The 20,101-nt window shown below is 36.0% G+C and overlaps 1 protein-coding gene across 11 annotated transcripts in view; it reads right to left on the bottom strand.

The window, feature by feature from the left end:
* Window positions 1-20,101, bottom strand: part of PIAS2 (protein inhibitor of activated STAT 2) — a 105,187-nt gene that overhangs the window by 75,268 nt on the left and 9,818 nt on the right. The window contains exon 1 of one of the 11 annotated variants that reach the window (XM_007080554.3): window positions 11,112-11,146. The exons of 9 other annotated variants lie outside the window; for them this stretch is intronic. The gene's annotated coding sequence lies outside the window, so the exon portion shown is untranslated. Of the gene's footprint in view, window positions 1-683; window positions 703-11,111; window positions 11,147-20,101 lie in introns of those variants that run through there. One more of the 11 variants, XM_007080553.3, reaches the window with a different exon arrangement.

Consider the following 20,101-nt stretch of genomic DNA (forward strand, 5'->3'; position numbering starts at 1 on the left):
TCTATTCAAAAACAAACAACAGCAAAAACTCTCCTCTAGTTAGCATTTGCTATTAAGATACTTCTCTATGGAGCTAAGTCAAGTTCTATGGGTGTATTTTTCTTGACAAATCTTGCTGGATCCCATTTCTTCTTAAAGGGATTTTTTTTTTTTTTTTTTTTAACTCAGTCTTCAACCAAATTTCAGCTGTCACCAGGTAAGGTGGGCCTGCCACGAATCTTACCAAGAACGGATTTCAGCTGTTGTTCTACACCAACCTCTAATGTCTATATCTTTAGTATAATTTTTAGTGTAATTTTTTTCAAGTGGACTTTATCCAGTCCACCCTGCTGCCTCCCAAAGTCTGTCTTCTAAAACTTCAGTGACAATTCCTATATGCTCTACACAAAAGAATTTCAATAAATACTTGTTAACTGATTTTAAGGCAATTCTATGAACTAGAAATATGTTGGCATGACTAATTTTTAAGAACATACATAAACAATCTGGATTTCTAAAGAAAAGCTAATATAAATTAAGACTGGAACTTTAAATCAACCTTATTTATCAAATTAAAGTAACAAAATTATTTTAAAAATTAAAGCTGGGACATATAATTGGAACATTAGTTATAGGAGTGAAGGCAAGTTGAAAAGTGCTACATTTAGAAAACACCTCATTAAGGAAGTAAACATGATACTCACATGCAATACCCAATGAGTAGTAAGAAGATTTCTGAGACTGCTCTTCAACTTTATTTTTTTTAGGTTTTTTTTTTTTGAGAGAGCAAGCAGGTCGGGGAGGGACAGAGAGAAAAGGGGGGAGAGGGAGGGAGGGAGGGGGAGAGAGAGAGAGAGAGAATGAATGAATGAATGAATGAATCCCAAGCAGGCTCCATACTCCCAGAGCAGAGATCAACATGAGGCTTGTACTTACAAACTGTGAGATCATGACCCGAGTTGAAATCAAGAGTCGGACACTCACTCAACTGACTGAGCCACCCAGGTGCCCCTGCTCTTTCAACTCTTAAACATAAGACAGAAACTGCGCAAGTAGTTCAGAATTTGGGGAAATTCTAATAGGTTGGAAGCCATGGTAAAGATCAACACAAACTTTGTAGATCCTCCATCTGCTAGGATGTATTATATACGGTAGGGAAAGGAGCTACAGTGGGAAGCTGATAAATCACATTATTAACACTGTCTATCCCAACAATATATTTTTTTAAATGTTTATTTATTTTTGTGAGAGAGAAAGAACATGAACGAGCAGAGGAGGGGCAGAGAGAGAGGAGGACAGAGTATCCAAAGCAGGCTCTGCACTGACCACAGAAAGTCCAATGTGGTCCTCGACCTCACAAACTGAAAGATCATGATCTGAGCCAAAGTCAGGCACTTAACCAACTGAGCCACCCAGGTGCTCCCCAACTACAATATTAAAACAGCTTACATCTTTTTTTATAAGTAGGAATGGATAAAGAAAAACTACCAGATGTATACCAATTCATCAAAGGAGTGGCCAAGCCATAAGAGAAGTTATGTGACAAATCAGAAAAATACTCTAATTCCTATCCATTTCAGAGGTCACAGGAGGCTTTAGTTCGTAGCACTGTATTCCTGTGAATTCATGTTTTCCCTATAATTAAATCCCTTTTACCTGAGAGAACATATGTGGATCTCTTCCTTACAACACACTGATTAAATTAACTCCTAGGCTGAAGGAATCAAAACTGAAAATCAACTATTAAAAGAAACAATAAAGGGGTGTCTGGGTGGCTCAGTCAGTGAAGTATCTGATTACTGATTTTGGCTCAGGTCATGATCTAAAGGTTTGTGAGTTCAAGCTCCAAGAATGTAAAGCCTACTTGCGATACAACTCTCCCTCTCTCTCTGTCCCTCCCCGCTGTCTTTCCCTCTCTCAAAAATAAACTTTAAAAGCAAAAAACTTTTTAAAAATAAAAGAAATAAAGAGAATACTACACTTCAAAATTTATAAAGTAAGCCAAAGCTTGGGAGAACATCTCCCTAAATGCTTCTATTATCATACAATACAAAATTTAAAATTAGTAAGTGTTTGAAAAGCGAAACAGTAACGCACACCCTCAAAAGAGTAGAGAATTAAAAGATTAAAAAAGCATGAATTATATAGCAAACGCAGAAAAGTCTCTAACATCAGGTCCAAAAAAGGGAAAGAAAACAAACACAGTCTTGAGAATGAGAAAAAGAACATTAAAGACCACAAACACCAAGCAAATTTCTTTAAACAAAGAGAACAGCACGTGCAACTATATTCTAATAACTTAAAGTTACTTCCTAGAAAAATACACGCAACCTGATTTGGAGAAGAGATCTATTATCTTTGCCCCCACTACTTCCAAAAGCATCTACCTGGACCAAACAGCTTAATGAATAGTTTCTACCAAGCCTTCAAGGAAAAGATGGAATTCTGTTTCTTAAAAGCTGTTCAAAACAATAAGTCAAAAAGTTAAATACAGGGGCACCTGGGTGGCTCAATCGTTGGGCCTCCGGCTTCGGCTCAGGTCATGATTTCATGGTTTATGGGTTTGAGCCCCGCGTCAGACTCTGTGCTGACAGCTCAGAGCCTAGAGCCTGGAGCCTGCTTAGGATTCTGTTTCCCTCGCTCTTCGCCCCTCCCCCACTGGCGTGTGCGCACGCGTGCGCGCGCGCGCTTTCTCTCTCTTTCTCTCAAAAGTAAATAAACATTAAAAATTTTTGGGGGGGGCACCTGGGTGGCTCAGTCGGTTAAGAGTCCAACTTTGGCTCAGGTCATGATCTCACAGTCCATGAGTTCGAGCCCCATGGCAGACTGTACTGACAGCTCAGAGCCTGGAGCCTGCTTCAGATTCTCCGTCTGTCTGCCCCTCCCCTGCTTGTGTTTTCTCTCGCTCTCTCTCAAAAATAAATAAAGATTTAAAAAAAATTTTTTTAAGTTAAATACATGTTAGAAGGCAAACAAAAAAATCCGTTGAAGACAAAATTTTTTAAATACGCAATTTTTTGTTTTCTAAACATCAGGGAGTCAGACTCATCCAACCAAATTTTAAGCAAAAGCCTGATGAAAAAGGGAGCCTAGAATACCACCTATTTCTTCTCATTTCCCCATGTGGACCAGCGAAGTCTTTCATCAATATTACCATTGAGTATAGACACAAAAGCCCTCAAAGTACCCAAACATAGTCTAATCCAGGAAAATAAAAATGGCTTAACATAAACCTTGTATGTTATTTAGTTAAGAGGATTTCTATCCTTATAGTAGCATATTAAAATATTTATGGATAAGATTATACATGAGATTTCCTTTAAAATCATTTGGGGAAGACTGCAAATAGTCAAAGCAATCTTGAGAAAATAGAATAAAGCTGAAGGCATCAGGCTCCCTGTTTTCAAACTATGCTACAAAGCTAAAATAATCAAAACAGTAAGGTTCTGGCATGAAAAAACATATACATCAATGGAACAGAATAGAGAGCCCAGAAATAAACCCACTCGTATACAGTCAATTAATTCGTAACAAAGGAGCCAAGATTATACAATGGAGAAAGGACAGCCTTTTCAATATGGGAAAACTGAACAGCCACATGCTAAAGAACGAACTGGACCAACATCTTACACTATACACAAAAATGAACTCAAAATGGACTGAAGACTTGAACACAAGACCTGAATCCATAAAAATCCTAGAAGAAAACATGGCTGGCAAGCTCCTTGACACAGGCCTTGGCAATGTTATTTTAAATCTGACACCACCAGCAAAAGCAACAACAACAAAAACACTAAGTGCAACTACATCAAACTAAAAAGCTTCCACAAAGCAAAAGAAACCATCGACAAAATGAAAAGGCAACCTATGTTAATGGAAGAAAATATTTGCGAATCATGTATCCAATAAGGGGTTAATATCCAAAATACATAAAGAACTCATAAAAAGAACCCAAAAAATCCAATTAAAAATTGAGCAAATTTGCATGGACATAGATGGAGCTAAAGAGTATCCTGCTAAGTGAAAGAAGTCAGCCAGAGAAAGACAAATACCGTATGATTTCAGTCACATGTGGAATTTAAGAAGCAAAGCATGAGCAAAGGGAAAAATAGAGCTGCAAACCAAGACTCTTAACTACAGGGAATTGATAGTCGCCAGAAAGGAAATGGGGGGGGGGGGGGGGGGGGGGATGGGTAAAATAAGTGATGGGGATTAAGGAGTGCACTTGCCATGAGCACCAGTCGTATGGAAGTGGTGAATCCCTATACATTCACCTGAAATTAATATTACACTGTATGCTAAGTGGAATTTAAATACTTTTTAAAAATTGGCCAGAAAATCTGAATAGACACTTTTCAAATAGACATTTAAAAAAATGGTCAACAAGGACATGAAACGACGTTCGACATCACTCATCATCAGGGAAATGCAAATCAAAACCGCAATGAAATATCCCCCACACCTGTCAGAAGGGCTACTATCAAAAAAGACAAGAAATAACAAACGTTGGTGACGATGTGGAGAAGAGGGAACCGCTGCGCACTGCTGGCCGCAGTGGAAATTGGTGCAGCCACTATGGAAAACAGCATGGAGGGTCCTCAAAAAATTAAAAATAAAACTGTAACAAGATCCAGCGATTCCACTGAATTCCATTCAGGTATTTACCTGAAGAAAATGAAAACACTAACTTGAAAAGATATATGCACCCCTGCCAAGTTTGTTGCAGCATTATTTACCTACAATAGCCAAGATATGGAAACAACCTAAGTGTCCAAAAACGGAATGAATAAAGAAGCTGTATATATACACACACACCTCACAGCTTTATATATATAGCAGCTTACGCACACACAATGGAATATTACTCAGTCATATAAAAGAATGAAATCTTGCCATTTGCGAAAACATGGACAGACCCTGAGGGCATTATGCCAAGTGAAGTAAGTCATATAGAGAAAGGCAAATAACATATGATCTCAAATGTGGAACCTAAAAACAAAACAAAAACAAGAAAACCAAGCTCATAGAACAGTTTGGTGGTTTTGGTTGGGGTGGGGGGAGGGAGGAAATGGGTGAAAGGGATCAAAAGGTACAAACTTTCAGTTATAAATTAAATGTTATGGGGATATAATGTTCAGCACGATGAGTATAGTTAGTAATAACATATTGTATATCTGAAAGTTGCTAAGAGAGGTCTTAAAAGTTCTCCTAAGAAAAAAATTTTTAGTTGGGCGCCTGGGTGGCTCAGTCAGTTAAGTGTCTGACTTCGGCTCAGGTCATGATCTCATGGTTCGTGGGTTTGAGCTCTGCATCAGGCTCTCTGCTGACAGCATGGAGCCTGCTTCAGATCCTCTGCCCCCTGCTATCTCTGCCCCTCCCCCGCTTGCACACTCTGACTCTCTCAAAATAAACAAACTTAAGAAAAAAACTTAAGAAAAAAAAAGACTTAAGAAAAAAATGTTAGTAACTGTAAGAGGATGTATATTTGCTAGATTTATTGTGGTAATCATTTGCAATACATACAAATAGTGAATCATGCTGTACACCTGAAACTAATATAACGTTATATGTCAATTATACCTCAATTAAGAAAGTAATAAAAAATATCTGAAACTTGAAAAAAAATCACTGGGGGGAGTGGATACATGAAAAAAGATGAGTTGATAATTGCTGAAGCTGAGTACTGGGTACAGGGGGAATTCTCAACCTTGTAAATATAAGAATCTTTCTATAGTAAAAAGTTTGCTTGAATGGAGGAAACTAGTATATAGCAACTCTCTGCACAATCTTCCTAATTTTTCCATAAATCTAAAAGTATTACAAATTTAATTAAGTAAACATTGTTTGTTTGAAGGTACGGAAAACAGACTGTGATCTAAATACCATTTCCCACAAAAGGAAACCAGGCTCCTTAAAGAAATGGCTAACTCCAAGTCAGGGGTAGAAAATGCACAAGATGAGCCTAGAACATTTTATCATACCAGAAAGCAAAGAAGTTATTAGAGACTACTGGAATCTTGTCAGAAGGACACAGAAAACAATCCAATAGCCCCAAGACAACAACTGGACCATCGAAGACAACAAAAACCGCATCAATTCAAACACATCAAATACATTAAAAATCATTCGTTCACAACAATACTTAAAACACATATACACAACTGGGGCACCTGGGGACTCAATCTGTTCAGCGTCCAATTCTTGATCTCAGCTCAGATCTTGATCTCAGAGTCATGAGTTCAAGCCCCACACTGGGCCCCACACTGGGCCCCACACTGGGCTCCACACTGGGCTCCACACTGGGCTCCACACTGGGCTCCACACTGGGCATGAAGCCTACTTAAAAAAAAAAACAAACCAACCAACCCAGGGACACGTGGGTGGCTCAGTCTGACTTCGGCTCAGGTCACGATCTCACAGTTCCTGGGTTCCAGCCCTGAACTGGGCTCCATGCTCACAGCTCGGAGCCTGGAACCTGCTTCAGATTCTGTGTCTCCCTCTTTGTCTGCTCCCCACTTACTTATGCTCTGTCTCTCAAAAAATAAATATTAAAACAAAATTTTTTTAACAAAAAAACCAAAAACCAAAAAATACAGCTCACTGATCTCTGTTACAGGATGTTGAGAAACTCATTATTCTGAAAATTGATAAAGGAAGTAAAACAATACAAAAAGATTTGTCAGTTAAAAAAAAAAAAGCCATATGATTAATCTGCATTAATGCCAGAAAGGCATTTGAAGAAGTCCTATCTATCCATTATTGATAAAACTTCTCAATAAACAGAATGAAACTCTGTTAACATGATAAAGGCTAGCTATCAGAAATCAGTAGCAAATATCACCTTTAAAGATGAAACACTATATCATAAACACCTACAAAAGATAAGTTTTCTCATCGAAAGTTATTCTGAAGTATCTAGACAATACAAATTGTCTACTACAAAAGTAGTAACATTTAGAGGTGCATGGGTGGCTCAGTTGGTTAAATGTCTGATTCTTGATTTTGGCTAAGGTCATAACCTCACGGTTTGTAAGATCAAGCCCCACACTGGGCTCTGCACTGAAAGCATGGAACCCGCTTGGGATGCTCTCTCTCTCCTTCTCTGCCCCTTCCCCACCTGCACATAGTCTCTCACTCGCTCATCCTCTCTGTCTCTCTAAATAAACATTTAAAAAAATAAAAGAAGTAACATATATCATTTGCAAATGACAGAACTTTCTACACTGTAAATGTAAAGAAGGGGCGCCTGAGTGGTTCAGTCGGTTAAGCATCCGACTTTGGCTCAGGTCATGATCTTGCAATTCATGGATTTGAGTCCTGCATCAGGCTCTGTGCTGACAGCTCAGAGCCTGGAGCCTGCTTCAGATTCTGTGTCTCCCTCTCTCCCTGCCCCTCCCCTGTTCATACTATGTGTGTGTGTGTATGTCTCTCTCTCTCTCTCTCTCTCTCTCAAAAATAAACAAACATTAAAAGAATTTTTTAAAAAAAGGAAAAATAAAGAAATCCACTGAAAAATAAGACCTAATAATACTATGTTAAGAAAATTTGTAGTTTTCTCTACATCAAATAGATTTTTAAGTGACTGATAAGGAAAACCAGTATTTTAAAAAGTCTAAATAACATAAAAATATAAAATGCAAAGATAAGTCTAAGTAACAAAAATATAAAATGCAAAGGAATAAATTTAAAAATTTTGCAAGAGCTGCATAAAAGCAACAAGACATAAATGAACCCTTGAATAAATTAAGGAATATATCATGTTACTAAATAAAAATAGTAAATACTGAAAATATGTCAATAATCCTCAACTTTATTTTACAAATGTAATAAAATTCCAATGAATAATGAGTTGAAGGGTTTCACAGATTAAAACTTATCATAAAAAACAAAATATATAATATGGCAGGTGGTGATGAATACAAAGAACAAAAATAATGGAAAAAAGGAAATATAATGAAAAGGTAAAGGATGTGCAATTTTAAAGAGGGAAGGTCTCATTCAGAAGGTAATTGAATAAGTAACTGAAGGAGTGACAAGGCACCCAATGGGTATATAAGGAAAAGCATTCCAAAGCATAGGCCACAACAGGTGCAAAAGCCTTTGAGGAAGAAAGCATGTCTAACGCAGGGAAGGGAAAGTAAAAAGCTCATCACTGCTGAACCAGAGGAATCTAAGGTAGCAGAATGATAAGCAAAGAAAATGACAAACCCAGGAACGAGGCGATTAGCTTAAACATATATTTACTATATAAAATTACAGTATCAAATTTGTGAGGTTAAGAAATGACAGAACAAAACTGCCAGGCAACAATGGCATGTGTGTAGGTTGGTAGAGTGGAGAGCAGGTTGAAGTATTCTGTAGATTAAAATGGGATAGTTTTAGACTTACACGTATTAAAATTTCAAAAGAAAATTAAGAAAACTCTAAGAGTACGTGAGAAAGCAAATGGCAGGAAACATGAGAAAGAGGGCAGGAAAATATCAGCCCAAAAGGTGGCAAGAAAACAGATGGGGAGACAAAACACACAAAAAATGGATAGCACAGAATAAAGGAGTAAATACAAATACAATATAAATACATCAATAATCCCAAAAAATAAAAATGAAATAAACTTTCCAATTAAAACAGCAAGATTAGGAGATATCACTACAGAAACCACAGACATCAAAAAGATAGTACAAGAATACTAAGAACAACTCTATACACAGGAATTTGGCAATTTATATGAAAAGGACTTGGGGCGCCTTGGTGGCTCAGTAGGTTGAGCATCCAACTTCTGCTCAGGTCATGATCTCACCCTGTGTCAGGCTCCCATGTCAGGCTCGGTGCTGACAGCTCAGAGCCTAAAGCCTGGAGCCTGCTTCGGATTCTGCGTCTCAATCTCTCTCTGCCCCTCCCTCACTTGCACTCTCTTTCTCAAAAATAAATAAACTTTTAAAAATATTAAAAAAAAAAAAAGGACTAATCCCTTGAAAACTACAAACTACCCAACTCACCCAATATGAAATAGATAATTTTAATACCCCACCAACTACTCAGGAAATTTAATTCATAATTTTAAAACTTCCAAAAAAGAAATGATCAGGGCTAAATGGTTTTACTGGAGAATTCTACCCAACACTTAAAGGAGAACTAATATTGGGGTGTCTGAGTGGCTCAGTAGGTTAAGTGTCCGACTCTTGGTTTCAGCTCAGGTCTTGATCTCACGGTTTGTGAGTTCAAGCTCTGCATCAGGCTCTGTGCTGACAGCATGGAGCCTGCTTGGGAGTCTGTCTGTCTCTTTCCCTTTGCTCTTGCCCTGCCCATGCATGCGCTCTCTCTCTCTGTTTCTCTCTCAAAATAACAAACTTAAAAAAAAAAAAAAAAGAATTAACACTAATTTGATATAATTTCTTCCAGAAAATAGAAGATGAGAGAATACTTCTAAATTCATTTTATAAATCTAGTATTACCCTGATGGCAAAACCAGACAAAAGTAGTATAAAAATAAAACTACAAACCAATATCCATCACAACTATGGATGTTAAAATATTTAACAAAATGTTACCAAACAGAATTTTGTAATATACAAAAAAATTATATACCACGACCAAGTGAAGCTTATTCCAGGGATACAAGGCTAGTTCAATGTTTGAAATCAATGCAGTATACCTTATTAATAGCTAAAAGAAGAAAACCATATGATCAAAACAGTCAATGCAGAAAATGAATTTAATAAATTCAACACCCACTCACAACAAAAATTCTCAGAAAAACAGGAATATAGAACATCCTCAACTTGATAGAAATTACCTACAACATATCTAGAGCTAACATTATGCTTTACGGGAAAAGACTGAACACATCACCCCAAAATTGGAAATTAAGCAAGAATACCAATTCTCACTCTGTTAATCAACATAGTGCTGTAAGTTCTGGATAAGGGAAAAGACAAGAAGAGGAAATAAATGGCATATAGTTTGGAAAGAAAAAAAAAATTTTAATTGCCTGTATTTGCAAATCCCTTAAGACTCTATAAAACAACTCTTAAAACCAATAACTGACTTCAACAAGGTCACAGGAGACAAGACCAACACACAAATAACCAATCACATCTCTATATACTAACAAAGAACAGGTAAAAACACAAGTTAAAAACATGATACTATCCATAATCACTCCCCAAAAAATGAAAATGCATGTTTAAAAGTAAAACATACACAGGAATTATATACTGAAAACTACAAAATGCTAATGAAAGAGGTCCAAGAAAATCTAAATGAATGGATTCTCCATGGCTTTTAAGATTCAACAAAGGAACTACATCAATTTTCCCTAAACTGACACAGATTTAACACAGTTTCTGCCCAAAGCCCACCAAGACTTCTTTATATAGATAAGATTATTCTAAAATTTTTCTGGAAAGACAAAGAAACTAGAAGAACTTAAACAATTTTAAAAAAATAGAAATCAGTCTATTTCATTTCACAACGTAGCTCTGTAATCAAGACTATGTGTTATTAGCAGAAGTAACACATAGGTCTATTGAACAGAACAGAGAACCCAGAAACAGACCTACACAAATATGCCCAAAGAGGTTTTGACAAAGATGCAAAAGTAACTCAGTGGAGGAAAGACTGCCTTTCAACGAATGGTGCTGAAGTAAATTATGCATCCCACTACGTCTTACATTTCATACAAAAATTAACTCCAAATGAATCATGGACTTAAATGTTAGAATAAAGCTATACAGAAGAAAATCTTCAAGAGCTAGGGCTAGGCAAAGAGTTCTCAGACTTGACATTCAAAGCAAAATCCACAAAAGAAAAAATGATACATTGGACTTCATTAAAATTAAAAACCTGTGCTCTGCAAGACCCTGTTAAAAAGATGAAAAGACAGTCAACAGGCTTGGCAACAGTATTTGCAAACCACATTATCTAACAAAGGACTGGTATCTAGAATATATCTAGAACTGTCAAAACTCAACAGAAAAAAAATCCAATTTAAAAAAGAGCAAAGGGCATGAAGAGACATTTCATCAATAAGGATATACAGATAAAAAATAAGCACATGAAAATATGTTCAGTATCATTATAGCCACCAGGGGAATGCATATTAAAACCTCACGGAAGGATCACTAGATACATACCAGAATGACTAAAATGAAAAACAGTGATAACACCAAATGCTGGCGAGGATGCTGAGAAACTGGATCACTCCATACATTGCTGGTAGGGATGTAAAATGGTACAGCCACTCTGGAAAACAGTTTGGCAAGTTCTTAAAAAACTATATATACAATAACCATACAAACCAGGAACTGCACTCCCGGATATTTATCCCAGAGAAATGAAAACTTATGTTTACAAAAAAACTTTTGCAAAATCTTAAGGTACTTTTATTTGTAACAGCCCAAAACTCTAAACACGGATGTCTTTCAACAGGTAAATGGTTAAACAAATCCAAACCTATTAATACATATAACAACACGTATGAATCTCCAGAGAATGATGCTGAATGAAAACAAAAACAAAGCAACAAAAAACAAACCCAAAGGTGACATACTGTATGATTCCATGTATATAACACTCTTAGAAAAGATAAAACCATAGATATGAAGAACAGATGAGTGGGTCCGAGATATTAAGGGAATGGGAAGAAAGTGGGTGTGGTGATAAAAATGACAATACTGAGGAATCCTTATAGTGATGGAAATGGTCCATATCTTGATTGTGTCAATGTCAATATCCTTGTGATATTGATATGGTTTTGCAAGATGTTACCACTATGGGAAACTAGGTATAGACTACATGAAATGTCTCTGTACCATTTCTTAACTGTGAGCAAACTATTATCTTCATAAAAAGTTTAATTAAAAATTACAAAGACCAAGACTACCAGAGCAGATTAATTTTTTTAATTCAATAGCATGATATTCACAAGAGAGAAAACTAAAACAAAAGAACACAAAAATATAGGAGGGAGAATTTTAAAAATCAGAAAAAGTGAGCTGACCAGAAGAAAATAGTATAATACAAAACAGTAGTATGTCATATAAAAAGCATTCATAAACATAGTCACCACATAGAATAAATATTCCAACTCAACAGGAAAATACACGCTTAAACTTCCATGTACTAGTAACAAATATATTTTAAAAACTGGTAGAACTACAAGAAAAAAACTGGGGGGAAAAAAACATTCTGCTAAAAGATTAACATACTTCGGCTCTCTAAAAACATACAGAAGATTTGAACAGAATTAACAAGCCTGACTACCAGACATGTATAAAACTGTGCTTACTACTGCAAAATACAAATTCTCTTCCATGTACAAACAAAAATAAAAACTGACCACGGTCTTATGAGATTTCAAAGGATTAGTAGCATATAGATCATGCTTCCTAACCCAACACAATTACAAATCAACAACTAAAGAAACTCCCATGTGTTTAGAAATAAAACCTTTAAATAACTCATAAACTAAAGAATTCAAAGTGGAAAATTGAAAAGTACAAGTGAAAAATAATGAAATTATTGCACATCAAAACGTGCGTGATGCAGGCAAAGCAATAAAGACCTATGTTAAAAGCCTGAAAATTAAAAAGGCATACAACTTAAGAAATTAGAAAAAGAATAGAAATAAACCCAAAAGAAGTTTAAGGAAACAAAGAGCAGAAATTAACGAATGGGGGAAGGATACAATGAAGAGCATTAAAAAACAGAAACAAAAACAAAAAAAATAGGAATTTGATTCTTTTTTAAGAAGTTTTTTTTTAAAGGCATTAAAAGAAAAAAAGATAAAAGGGACATTAACTACAGACTCTACAAAATTAGAGATTAACAACTTAATACCATAAATTCAAGAATGTGAATAAAATGGACAACTTCCTATAAAAGTATAACCTACCAAAACTGGCTTGAAAACTGAAAATATGAACAATCCTATAACCAAAGCAACTGAATCAGTGGTTAAGAAGTGTCCCACAAAGAAAACACCAGTAACAATTTTACCAGGGAGTCTACCAAACACTTAAACAGATCATTCTAATCTTAAATAAATTCTTCCACAAGAAGAAAAATATATTTTTTAATTGTAAGTCAATATTACTAATTATCAGAAAAAACTTAAATTCACTATCTTCAATTTGAGTCCAATAATGAAAAAGGAAACAAATCAAGGTTGACTTTATACTTGAAATTATATGTATTTCACCATGTTAACAGGTTATAAAAGAGAAACATCTCAAAAAATGCAGAGAAGGCTTTTGATAAAATTCAACATCCATTCAACACTTTTTTTTTCCTTTAGCAAGCTAGCAATAGAAATGAACATCCTTAACCTGAAAAGATTATCTACAATAAACCTACAGCAAGCATCATACTTAACTGTGAAACTTTGAAAGCATTCCCTTTAAAATCAGGAACAAGATCAGGATGCCCCCATCACCGCTTCTATTCAACATTGTACTGGAGATCCTAGCCAGCACATTAAGACAAGAAAAAGAAAGAAAGAAAAAAAAAAAGCATAAGAATTGGAAAGGAGGAAACAAAGAGGTCATTATTCACAGATAGGTCTGTCTACACAGAAAATCCAAAAGAATTCTACAGATAATTTATCACATTTAGGAGTATAGCAAGGTTGTTACACAAAAGTCAAATTGTGCTTCTATACACCAGCAAGGTAGAAAATTATGAAAAGACATAATTTATGATTTGATACAAAAAAATAAAGCACCTAAAAATAAATCTAACAAAATATTTGCAATAGCTTAATGGAAGAAAATTACAAAACTTTATGAAAGATATTGTAAAAGACCTAAATAAATGAAGATCACAATGTTCACGGTTAAGAAAATTTCATTCTCTCCAAACTGGCTTACAGATTCAGTGCATTTCTCATCAAAATCCCAACAGATTGTGCATGTTTGTATGCGTCTACATAACTTAAAAAAAATGATTTTAAAATTATACAGAGGATCAAACAGCCAAGAAGTTCCCTCAAGAACGACAAGGGAGGAGGAACTGACCTACTTCTTATCCCTCAATGATGGGTAAACAGTTTGAGACCAACCCTCTCTGTGAAAATTTAAAAACGGAATATAATATGAAAAACATCCATTTGAAGGCATGAAGCACTATCAAGTCAGCAAGGACGTGAGAGGCCAACACTGTGGAAAGAAGGAAAGTCTAGAAAATAGAGTCCAACATTTGATGCCTCTTTTCGCCTAGAAATATTTGCCAATGGGGAAAGGGCAATGGATAGGTTGAGAAGTCAAGATCTTTGAATAGACTTATAGGGCTGGGGAATCGAGAAGATTACTAAAAAAATATAAACCTGCAAAAGCTGATATCTGGGATATATGATGAACTCCTACAAATCAGTATGAAAAAGATAGATGGCCCAAAAATGGGCAAAAAATCTGGCAGGTCAAGTTAATAAAGACTGCCAAATGGGCAATAAATATATTAAAAAGGGCTTAAAATCATTACTCATTAGGAGAATGCAAATTAAAATCACCAAGCATTCACCAAAATGTCTAAAACTAAAAGAGTAGACAAGAAAGAACATGGAACAACTGGAACCCGTATTTTGCTAGTGGAAAGGAATGAACAAACTACAACTACCTACAAATGAGTCTTGTAAACAAAATTGAGAAAAAAGTCAGACGCAAACAATATACACATCATACAATTCCATTTATATAAGGCTCAAAAAATAGACAAAACTAATCTAAGACTAACGTCAAGCTAGTAGTATCTTTCAGGAGGCAGAGGTTAGTCATTGGGAGGGAACTCAAGAGGAGTCTCTAGGGTACTGGTAATGTTCAATTTCTTCATCTACAGATGGTTATATTGAAAAAAAATCATTCAGCTGTACTCTCACGATCTATGTATTTTCTATATGAATGCCCTAGAGCAACAGAAGTTTTTGTGGAAGTTGTTACAGAGTTAAGAGAAATTAAGACAATTTGATGGTGCTGTTGGCACAGACTAAGAGATCAGAATCCAGAAAGCTCAGACAGATCTGATTGTAGAACTATTACAAATTAGTAAAAAAAAAAAAAAAAAAAAAAAAAAAAAAAAAAAAAAAAAAAAAAATTTATGCTAGTACAAACACAGGCAAAAGACACAGAATAGGCAATTAGAATCTCCGAAGAGTTAAGAAAATGGTAATAAGCATAATAAAAGATGCTCACCTTCTTACCAAAGGAAAACATTAAAATCCAACAAGTGAAATTTTATACTCATTGGCAAAAACTTTCAATTTGATAAAAGTTAAGTGTTAGCAAGAAAGCTAAGCAATGAAAACTTCTGCATTGATGGAGAGAGCAAATATTGACACAATCTTTAGAAAACAATCTAGCATCATCCAGTATTTGAAGATACACACACCCTTAAATCCCAGCAATTCGACTCCTAGAATTTGTATGGTGAAATATACAAATATTTATACTAAATGAGATCACTAAATTCCCAAACAGTGTCACATCAGTGCAGGGTAAGTTTATAGAATTTTTCTTTTTTGCATTTTCAAAACTTTTTGGATTTCCAAAGTGTAGATAAGGAACGTGAGAGACTGTAATAGGAAAAAAATGGAAACTACACAAACTTCCAACAAGAGAATGGATAAAGAGGCATTCATACAGTAGAAAATTAAAAACAATGATAAATAAAAAACCCCAAATACAGTATTATTCCATTTGTATAAAATGTTTAAGCACATAAAAACTTACATAGATATAACATGATTTTATATACCTATAAAATAACATGATATCATGTTATCATGGATTAAACCAGGAAAGGGCACCCTGCTGACCTAATGAACTATTTTCTTAACTCACATGATGGCTATATTCATGTTTATTTACCTGTACCTTTACCTGTTATAAATAATCTTTTGTATTTATGAAATAACTTAAACATTTAAGAAATAAAAAAGGGTAGCATGGTGTACCCAAATACACAAACCACGATTACAATAAGAGAATTGTCTCAAGAGACCTTTTTAAAGCAACTAGCATCCTCAGTTCAAGGCATTTTTCCCCATAAAAAGAAGACAAGTTGCCAGTGAAAGAAAGAAAGAAAGAAAGAAAGAAAGAAAGAAAGAAAGAAAGAAAGAAAATAAAAGATTCTATAAACTAGAAATACGATCACTGAAATAAATTCTATAGAAGAGTTCAAAAACAAAACCAAGGAAACCTTCAGATAAACAAACATCAATCTAGAAGTCCAACATTCACCCATCAAGAGTCTCACAGAAAACAGAAAAGGAGGGAAAGAAATTATCAAAGAAATAGAAGACAGTCCCCAGACCTGGTGAGTCTTAGAACTGAAAAGTTACTCCCCAAGAACGAAAAAAGGCTTACAACCAGACATATTTCACAAAATACGAAAGATAAAAATATCACCATAAAGATTTTAAACAAGATGACTACAAAAGGATAACCATCGGATTTGTAACTGGACCTATATTAGCAACATTGGATGTTTTAAATTCCTAGAGTAAAGCTTTCAAAATCTGTAAGGAAAAACCATACTACCAATTTATAGTTCTACATCTAAACTTCCAATCAGGAACAAAGGCAAGTCATTTTTCGGATACGGAAGAAATTAAGACTGTTCATCACGTGTCCTTACTAAAACAACTATTCATGATTACATTCCAGTAATATTAAAAAAGGAATTTAAAAAAGACACGGGATTCAAGCAACAGACCTAATCCAGGAGTACAATGTAAGCCCAGGATGACAGCTGTACAGCAGAACTAGACAGCAAGCTGCCCAAATAAGAAAAGGACGGTTGAGAGCTCCAGAAAGCCTACCTTCAAGAAAAGCTGAATGGTTACATATAAGAACACATTATAATATTAAATTTAAAAAATAATTTCCATAAGCTCTCCTCACCCAAGCAGGACTTTATTACATTTCTCCTTAAAGGAGCACAGGTTTAGTAACACAAGCTCTTCTATAGCTCCACATTACTTGGTTTTACAGTGACTAATATTTCTATCAGGATACATATTACAAAGGCTGGTCATCAGTACTCAATTTCTACAATCTTCCTATATAAGCACAGAAAAGCTTAGAAAAGTTATAATATAAAAGCTATAAATCTTGACAATGCAACAGAAAATGAAGGTTAGAAGCAGACAAAGGGTGGAGGTAGGAGAAACAAAGGGAAGTGAACTGGGAACTGAAAAGATGTTGTCTAAAACTGATCAGTCAAGAAACAGAAGTTTAACTATTATGAAAAGTAATAATTAGGGGCGCCTGGGTGACTCAGTCGGTTAAGTGTCTGACTTCGGCTCAGGTCATGATCTCACAGTTTGTGAGTTCAAGCCCCGCATCGGGTTCTGTGCTGACAGCTCAGAGCCTGGAGCCTGCTTCGGATTCTGTGTCTCCTCTCTTTGCCCCTCCCCGACTTGTGCTCTGTCTCTCAAAAATAAATAAATGTAAAAAAATAAAATAAAATAAAAAGTAAAATTAACATGAGAATTAGAAACAAAAAAGAGTTTTTGCTCAAAACTGGGGAGGGGGTGGGATTTACAACTTGGGCCTCTCGGGCTCTGTCCCCTTCGCTCCCCCACAAGCATTTCACTCCTCTGCCTTGGGTCTGTAATCTCTGCCACTTAACCCCCTCTTCTGTCTCAGACTTACATGGAGGCAGTAGGTCTGAGCTCTTTCCCTTCCTGGGTTGCTGAGAGATGCCTTTCTTCAGAAAACCTTTGGGATTTGGATTTCCCCAAGAACATGGAGGATGGAATACCCATTCTTGGGTCTTATCTTTCCCCCTGACCCAAAACTTCCCACAAAAATGTCTCCAAAAAACAAAAAACAAAAAACACCTTCCTGAGATGTAAACCTTCTGTCCCACCCATTAATTGCCAATTCTCCCAGACTGAAGAGGGGTGAATAACTGGGCATATGTGAGGGGGCATTTCTGTGTCAGAGATGTATGGAGTCAGGAGATAGCCACCTTCATACACTGATGTGTGCAAAGAGGAATAAAACAGATCTCCTTTAAAAAAAAATGTAATTGGTAGAAGAAAATACAGATAGCCAACAGACACATGAAAAGATCCTCAACATCACTCATCATCAAGAAATGCAAATCAAAACTACAACGAGATTATTACCTCACACCTGCCAGAATGGCTGAAATCAATGACACAAGAAACAAGTGTTAGTAAGGATGTGGCAAAAGGGGAATGGACCTCCCTGCACTGTTGCTGGGAATGCAAACTGGTGCAACCACTCTGGGAAACAGTATGGAGGATCCTCAAAAAGTTAAAAATAGAACTACCCTATGATCCAGCAATCGCATCACTAGATTTTTACCCAAAGAATATGAAATACCAATTCAAGGGGATATAAGCACCCCATTGTTTACAGCAATATTATTATCTACAATAACAAATTACAAAAAAGCCCAAGTATCCATCAATACAGGAATGGTTAAAGATGTGGCTGGCCACACACACACACACACACACACACACACAAGAATATTACTTAGCCATAAAAAATGAAATCTTGTCATTTGCAATGACACCGATGGAGCTACAGAGTATTATGCTAAGTGAAATATGTCAGAGAGACCAATACAATTGCTTTCATTTGGGGGGGGAAAAATGAGGAACGGAGCAAAGAATAAAAACTATTATTAAAACCAGGGTAGCTCAGTCAGTTAAGAGTCTGACTCTGGATTTCAGCTCACGTCATGATCTCACGGTTCATGAGTTCAAACCCCACATCAGGCTCCATGCTGACGACATGGAGCCTGCTTGGGATTCTTTCCCTTCCCCTCTCTCTACCTCTCCCAAGCTCAAGCTCGCACGCTCTCTCAAAATAAATAAATAAACTTAAAAAAATTATTATTAAAACCACCTTCCAGGTTAAAGAAAAAGTGAAATAACTTGGCCACGGTCATACAGTCAAGAGCTATGCATCCCAAAGCTAATACCAAAAAGGAAGGGAGGGAGGGTGAGAGAAAGAGAGCAAGAGAAAGAAAAGAAAACAACAACTGTCTGGCAACATTATCAAGAACTGCTTTTATTGACCTGCATGAATAATCAAATGGAGCACTCTGAATGGCTATGTTAGGCTTATACTGTTCTCTGCAAAGTCACAAAAATTCTTGTGTCAAACCAGTCTTCCAATAAAGTCTAGGAAAAAAGTCACATTACCAGAGGATTCAAAGTAAACATTCATAAAGAATAGTTTGGACTATGATACCAAATGATTCCACACATCACTTTTATTTCCACTGTGCAATTTCTTAAACTCAACAAATAATGCTGGGCAATTAGATATCCACATGCAAAAGAAGTTTGAATCCTACCTCACCCCATAAACAAAAATGAACTCAAAATGGATCAACAACCTAAATGTAAAAACTAAAACTATAAATACAAACTCTTACATGAAAACAAACATAAATCTTTATGATATTGGATCAGGCAATGTTTTCTTATCAAAATTAAAAGCAAGAAAAGAGTGATAAATTAAACTTTGTCAAAATGTAAAAACTATTGTATTTCAAAGTACATTATGCAGAAAGTTAAATGACAGTCCATAAAAAGGACTAAAATACTTGCAAACCATGTATCTGATTTAAAAAAAAAAAAAACATGTATCTAGACTATATAAAGAAGTTGAACTTGGGGCGCCTGGGTGGCTTGGTCGGTTAAGCAGCCGAAGCAGACTTCGGCTCAGGTCATGATCTCACAGTCCGTGAGTTTGAGCCCCGCGTCAGACTCTGTGCTGACGGCTCAGAGCCTGGAGCCTGTTTCAGATTCTGTGTCTCCCTCTCTGCCCCTCCCCTGTTCATGCTCTGTCTCTCTGTCTCAAAAATAAATAAACGTTAAAAAAAAAATTTTTTTTTTTTTAAAGAAGTTGAACTTAAAAAACAAAAACCCGATTTATAAGTGGGCAAAAGGTTTGGGGCACCTGGGTGGCTCAGTCAGTTGATGTCCGACTTCGGCTCAGGTCATGATCTCATGGTCCATGAGTTCGAGCCCCTCATCGGGCTGGGCTCTGTGCTGACAGCTCAGAGCTTGGAGCCTGCTTCGAATTCTGTGTCTCCCTCTCTCTCTCTCTCTGCCCCTCTCCGCTTGTGCTCTGTCTCTCTCTCA

This window comes from Panthera tigris, chromosome D3, assembly GCF_018350195.1.
Source record: "Panthera tigris isolate Pti1 chromosome D3, P.tigris_Pti1_mat1.1, whole genome shotgun sequence".
Classification (NCBI taxonomy): domain Eukaryota; kingdom Metazoa; phylum Chordata; class Mammalia; order Carnivora; family Felidae; genus Panthera; species Panthera tigris.